Raw genomic sequence first — 7,297 nt, 5'->3', positions numbered from 1 at the left:
ATTGGCTAATTGTAATATTGAGGGCTTGAGGATTTTAGTAATTGAATTTAAGTATTATCTGTCTCCACTCCTTTCATCCAGAACTATATAACAAACTATGTACAGCTGTCCTATCTTTTTATTGGTTCATCAGTTAGACCTACACAAATTAGACCTGTACAGGCATTGCTTATTCTAAAATGACAGTTGTAGCTTAGCAGATCTCTGCCCTGGAGATGAGGAGGCTTGGGTTTGGGCAGATGGGGAGCCCTAATAAGACACACACCTTCTCCATGTTGCTCTAATATTTGTGGAATGCACATAGGAAGCTGGAGGAGATGGCTTGTGGTGCCTTTGTGTCTCTGTTGCAGCTGGTTTATTTTGATGCAGTGTCCTTCATCCCTGTTAGAGTGGGCCAGCCCAGGATGAAGACAGTCTCTTAGACGGTCAGGTATTTTCTGAGCGCTTGGGAATGAAAAGGGACGAGGAACATTCACTGTTTGATGAATTTAGTTGAAATTTAGTATTTTCTTGAGCTGCCTTTTCCTTTTATTATGAGAACATTAAAGATCACTAATTATCAATAAAGGGCCAGGAAAATTTTATTGGCTTACTAAGTCATTGTTCTTGTCACCTAAATGTCAATTTCTCTTTTACTGATCAGTTTTCATAGGTTTATGTATTTATTTTTTCTCTTAAGGTAAATATATACCCAGAAATGATCCAATTGACTTAAATTGTGTTAGAGAACCCTGTAAAAAGAAAAATACTTTATAAAACATTAGCCTTTTCTGATTTATCTAAAAGACAAGAATTGAAGGGAGAAAACCAGAGTTTTCCAAAAGCTTACAGCCAAAAATTTAAATGAGCCCACTTATGGTATATTATACCGTATGTGATAAAATAATACAAAGAAAAATAATCTTGGCTTTTTACAAATGCCTCTACTAAATATCAAGCCATTTCCCTATTGAAATGAGCTGGACACAGAAAAGTAAAATATTTTAATAAAAGTTATCCCCCTGTGATATTTCATGGTATAGCTTCAGATCTATCATATATCTTTTATAATCTCAGTATGTCTATGCTGTTTAATAGGACAGCTTCTAGCCACATGTCGATATTTAAACATAAATATGTTAAAGTTGAACAAAATGATGGATTTCAGTTGTCTGTCTTTTTTCCCTCTGTTTCTGTCTGTCTGTCTGTCTTGGGCTGGGGATGAGATCCTGGGCCTTGTGCATGCTGTGCAGGAGCTGTGTCACCCAGCCACTCTCCAGCCCACTAGCCAGGGAGCAGTGTCTTTCAGTTACTGGGCCGGTGGTGACAATCAGGCAGTGAAGAGGAGGTGAATCTTCCAGGGTCCAGCCCTTGCGGGAACACTTGATTAGGTATTGATGATTCGGGGATGAGTTTTATTTTTCTAGGACTATGAAATAACTGATTCTCATCATGGATGGGTATCTGAGACATCAGGAAATAGACCTGTTGGGCACTGTCAGCCAGTTTATATCTTAACTTGTACAGCACTAGCAGTGCCCCATCCCCGAGTCCAATAATACGCTAAGATCTTCATTTTTTCCCCCAGTACTGTAGCTGCCCTTCTCTTGTTTTTCAAACCAGCACCAGCTTTTACTGCTGGAAAGCATTCGCTCTCTCAAAGAAAGGGAACCAGGCGCCACCTACTGCTAAGGTTGAGAACTGCAAGGATGCTGTAGATGATAAAGGCTTTTAAATGAAGAATGTCAGCAGGGCCTGGCTTCCCTTCCTACACACACACACACACACACACACACACACACACACACACACACACACACTCACGCACGCGCGCGCACTCACGCACACACACACTCACACACACATGCGCTTTTCAGTGACACTCCAGGCCTATTCAATGTTACCATGTCCTAAAATTTCATTTTGTGCTTTACTAAGCTGCTGCCACCGCCCAAGACAAAAGATCACAAATCTAATCTTTGTTGTTATTCCAACAGAAAATGTAACTAGTTGAGTCAGAATTCTTTTCCTTCACCAATTAGGGATTAGTAACACAAATTTCTACTTAGTATAAGAGCTGATATGGCAAAATGTAAATTGATTTGTGTATGGGAGGCCACATAACAATTCAAATCAGGAAAACATACTGTTCCTTTGCAGAGGGAATATAGGTTCAGTTCCCAGCACCCATATTGGCTCACAGGTACCTATAACTCCAGTTCCAGGGGATTTGATGCCCTCTTCTGGCCTCTTCAGGTTCTACCCCCATATACACATTAATAAAAAAAAATTAAATTAGTGATCCTTTTTCTCCCTTAACTAGGAAACCTACTGAGCATTTGGATTCAATTCTAAAAGCTGCACATTGTGGAATTGCTTATATGTATTCTGGCTGTCTACTCCCGTCTGGGTACCATCTTAACTTTCTCTCATCTTTCTTTCAGCTGTGTACCTTCTCTAGTGGAGGTGCAGCGTCCCAGGTTTCACAGATGCTCTTAAAAGGGCTTCTCAGTCTGAGGAAGAGATGAGAAGATAATCATCTTGGCATTGCTGAGCTCAAAATCAGCCGTGCTTCAGATAGCGGTAGATGCTCACCTTTGCCATTTCACTTGGGCTCAGACCCCCTGTCACCTGGGCCTTCAGTGACTCTGGGTTTGAAAGTCTGGTGTCACATAAAGGCAGCGGTCAGTCGAGGGTATCAGCTCGATGGATGTTTGGGAACTTTTACCCAGTGTCTGCAGTGTCAACTGAGAAAGGGAAGAATTGTCTGTTGTGCATATCCTGAAGGGCGAAGTTCCTTCGGAGTCTTGACAGGATCTGAGAAAGGTCAAATTCCAGGTTCTAAGCAAAAGCTCATCCCCCTCAACCAATACCTTTTCAAGGTTCAGCTGAGATAGGGAGATCTTTGCCTTCTCATTATTATTTTTTATTAAATCAGTACACTTGTCTGGTATTTAAAGTGATGCTAAGACACTGTAATCAGTGTAGAGCCATTGTGTTTATAAACACTGTGCTGTGTTGTGACATAGAGTGGGAAGTGTTTATCTCTGACCTGCACACTTCTGCCTTCTTTTGAGACTGAAGGAGACTCTGTCCCGCTCTCTGTTCAAGTAAAGGTTGACAGAGCATCTGCCCCAGAAGGAAGGGCTGGCTTTTGATGCGGTTCCTCACCCATCCATACCCCAACCTCTTTCCCAGTTTGAGTTATCACCTGAAACCACGTCCTCCCCAGTGCACCTGCTTCATCATAAATAACCCTGCAGAAGCAGCCACTAATTCAGACACAATCTGCTGTCGAGGGAAAGTCGGCTTCTCATCTGGAGCTTTGGTCGGTCTGAAGCTATTAGGCATGCCTTTCAGAGCCATTCATCCTGTAAATCAACATCAGCCTGCTCCCTTGCCTTGGGATCAATGTCAGGCTGAACTTCTTCAGGGTCTTTGGAAGAACATGATCTATGTTTGTGCCCAAATTAGCAGCCCCTGTAAGATATCTGTCAACTGACTTCGTTTTCCCAAGTCATTTTTAAGAGGGAATATTCATCCTCTCTGCTTGGGCTGGGTGTGTCTTGCTCCTATCTGAAAATTTTCTAGCATAATTTATAACCTGTGGGTAATTTTGGTGTTTGAAAAGGTATTTTACCTTTACCCTAGTTTGTTGTTTTATAAAATAAAAATCTATTTCCTGTTGTCTTACTATGCCTTCTACCCATAGTGATGCCCCACTGGGGGCGGGGAGCCTGTTTCAGGAACTTTAAGACCTGCCATTCTTGTCCAGGGTGGTGGTGCACACCTTTAATCCCAGTGCTTGGGAGGCAGAGGTCTCTATGAGTTTGAGGCCAGCCTGGTCTACAGAGGGAGTTCCAGGACTGCCAGGGCTGTTACACAGAGAAACTCTGTCTTGAAAAACAAAACAAACAAAAAAGATGTGTCATTCTTGTGTTCTCTTTAACTCAGTTGAATTGGTACTACACACACACACACACACACACACACACACACACACACACACACACACACTTTGTAAGGAGCTAGTCCTGAATATCTTGGAGGAAGGCTCTCTGCTTTGGAGTAGACACAAGACATTTAGGCTCTGTGGTAGGCCAGCAGCCTATACTGGACTGGAGCTCCAGTAATGTATATGCAGACATTTCAGTGTATTTCAGTGGGCACAGTGGCAGAGGTGTGAAATTTCTTTAAAAACATCTGTGCTGACTCAAATGTACCTTGAATTTCAAGCAACTAACTTAGAAATGAAACTCTTCAAGGTGAGAATTATTTTCCAGTCTGCAATATGTGTTAAGTAGTGATTTGAATAGTCAACAGGTTTTTCATGTATCTCATACAAATCTCTTTTTCAAGGGAATTAACTCTTTTTATGTTTATTAGGTATAGATCAAGCCAGGATTTAACTGACTGCTGTCATATCCTCTAATTCTGAAACAGTCTCTGTTTCCTAAACAAGGTGTTTGGTTAGCAGGTCTCCACTTGTAGGTATACTGGACAGGACAGATTTTGCATAAGAGAAAAGGAGTCAACAGTGGAGGGGCTGGCTTTACTTTGGAAAGTTTGGGAAGGAGTAAATTAAAAGCACATGGACCCTAATGCCAGAACCTATCTATTATAGTCATGAGGACTGTATAAAATGTCAGGATTTTCATCTTATGATTAAATATTAGAAGTTCAGAGAGCATTTTCAATGTAATATAAGTAATATAAAATTTGTACCTGGTATCTGGATACCTAATTTTGAAGTCCTCCTCTACCTGTCACTTTATCTGTAATGGGGGGGCACAAAACAAAAGAGTGTATCTACCACAAATGGATAAAAAAGAATTACATGAATTACTGGATGGTAATCCAGAAAGGCATCTGTAGTCAGGAAACTAGAGCAAGAGAAGCCAGCAGGGTTCTCAGAGCTCACTTAATGGGGAATTTGGGAAATGAAGCCTGTGGAACATAGACTTTGGCAGCATCTGAGAGACCACAGTGAGAAGAAGGGCAACTCATGAGGAGCACAAGGGCTTGTAGATGGCAGAGGTACGGTTCTGAGCACAAGGCGAGAAAGACATGTGCCCATTGCCTGCAGGTCTCTTGTCATGATTGGGTCTCAGAAATTGACTGTTGCTGTGTTAGCAACAGTTCTTTGGATCAGTTTGAAGGCAAATAACCGCCAGTGCCACAGTCTTTCCTACAATTGATGTTTTAGGTGTAATAAGCTACAGTACCGATTTACATACCTCAGTTAGGTTGTCATCTCTACTTACAAATTTTTCTTGAGGAGCCTGGGGGCGGCATTTTCTGAGTGCTGCTATTGTGATCAGAGAGAGTTGATACGATCCCCAAACACTTTTTCCACATTCTACAAATAATGTTCTAAGAACATTGTCCGGCAAACAGGATATAAATGCAGACAAAATGTATGTGTATGTCATTTAGGGTTTGGGTTGAGGTGAGCAAAACTGAAAGTGACAGGTGTGAAATATACCTGGGATATGGGACAAATAGCTTTCTAAAGACTCTCTGCAGCTGTCAAGCGCTACTTCAATAAATTTGACTTATTTTTTTAGTGTGTGTGTGTGTGTGTGTGTGTGTGTGTGTGTGTGTGTGCGCACATGCCTGCATGAGTGCAGCACATGCATGCAGGAGTCTACAGAGGCCAGAAGTGGGTTTGGGGGTTCCCTCTGACTGGAGTTAGAGGCTGTTGTGAGCCTCCATGTGGGTGCTATGAACTGAACCCAGGTCCTGTGCAAGAACAGCGAGTTCTTTGCTGAGCCATCTCTCCAGCACCGAATCTGAATTTGGGGGATAGGGATTGAGGGCGGAGTCCAAGTCCTTATCCACTTTACAGGAGAGTAAACTAGAGTGACAAATACTTGTAGCTTTGGGGATGAGCCCTTGCAAGGGAACTGGGGTGATCTGTGATTATCCAGTAAGCTGTTTACTGCCAACAGGCCCCAGGCACTGGGGTATAAGATTCCTCAGAGACCCACTTTGTACTGCAGTCAAATCACATGGCTGCGCTATGTTAATCTGGTCACCCCTGTTACCTGCCTGAGCCCCAGGTCCCACATTTATAGAAAGAGTAGTTTGGATCTGACCATGAAGGCAAATGGCCTGTGTTCTATGGTCTCTTACAGTCAGTCCTAATCACTCAGGACAAACTTCACCACTGAGTACCAGCCCTTCCCTCACAATCCTCCGGGCCATCCTTGGTCCTCTTGACCTGTTACTTCTAATTGATTGTAGTTTGTAGTGAAATCTAGTTTCTACCTCTTGAAACAGTTTCTGTGGCCTTTTTAGATGTTTGTTTATTTATTTATTTATTTATTTATTTATTTATTTATTTTTTGAGTTCTCAAGTCCTGGCCAACCATCTCCCAAAGACACTTGAGTAGATTGAGTTCAGTGACAAGTGAGTAGTGATGTCAAGGAAAATTCATGGTTCTGGATAGAGAATCTTCCCATCTCCAGGAGTTGTCTTATTCTTCATTCCAGTTGTGAAGGATGCTATGTGGCCACCACCATTAGAAGCTGTTCTAAAATCCCAACCACCAAATCCAGACAAGGCTGTGAGAAGTAGCTCAGGTGAGAGCCTAGCATCTCAGGTCCTGGCCTGAGTGTTAGGTTGGTCCTGTCTTCTGAGAACAAGGGTTGCTCCTCCATTTGTCTCATCAGAGACCAACAATTTGTAACAAGTGAATCATACTTGAATTATATTCATGAAAAGTGGGAATTTGAAAAAAATTCACTTCTACATACACCATAAAAGATAATAGCACAAGTAGTTTTTTGTTTTTGTTTTGCTTTTAGTTTATCTACTGTTTCTGCATGTCAGGTCATCTGAGTGGTTGTCCTGATTATTTAACCATCCATCTAATGACTTGATGGTCTAGTCTGTGACCTTTGTGTGTTACATGCCCCATGTAACTGAGACACAATGCTGATAACCGTGGGATACAGACGCTGAAAATCCCAGTGAAGCGGTTCCCAAGGGAAACTTTCTTCCCATTTCTAGCAGTTTTGTTCTTTTATGGAACTTTTGGAAATTCTCTCTGCACTGGCTTTTGGTTGGAAAGAGATCACAACATGAAGCTGTTTTTCTCTATACCTTTCTTTCTTTTTGAGACATGGTCTCTCTACATAGCCCCGGATGTCCTGGAACTCACTATGTACACCAGGTTAGCATTGAACTCACAGAAATCTGCCTGCCTCTGCCTCCAGAGTGCTGAGATTAAAGGTGTGCACCACCATTTTCCAGCACTTCCATGTCTCTATATCTTTCTTGATACTTTCTTCCTGAATGCTGTTTTCGTTTGTC

This window comes from Cricetulus griseus, assembly GCF_003668045.3.
Source record: "Cricetulus griseus strain 17A/GY chromosome 1 unlocalized genomic scaffold, alternate assembly CriGri-PICRH-1.0 chr1_1, whole genome shotgun sequence".
Taxonomy (NCBI): Eukaryota; Metazoa; Chordata; class Mammalia; order Rodentia; family Cricetidae; genus Cricetulus; species Cricetulus griseus.
Note: the sequence above shows the minus strand (reverse complement) of the source record.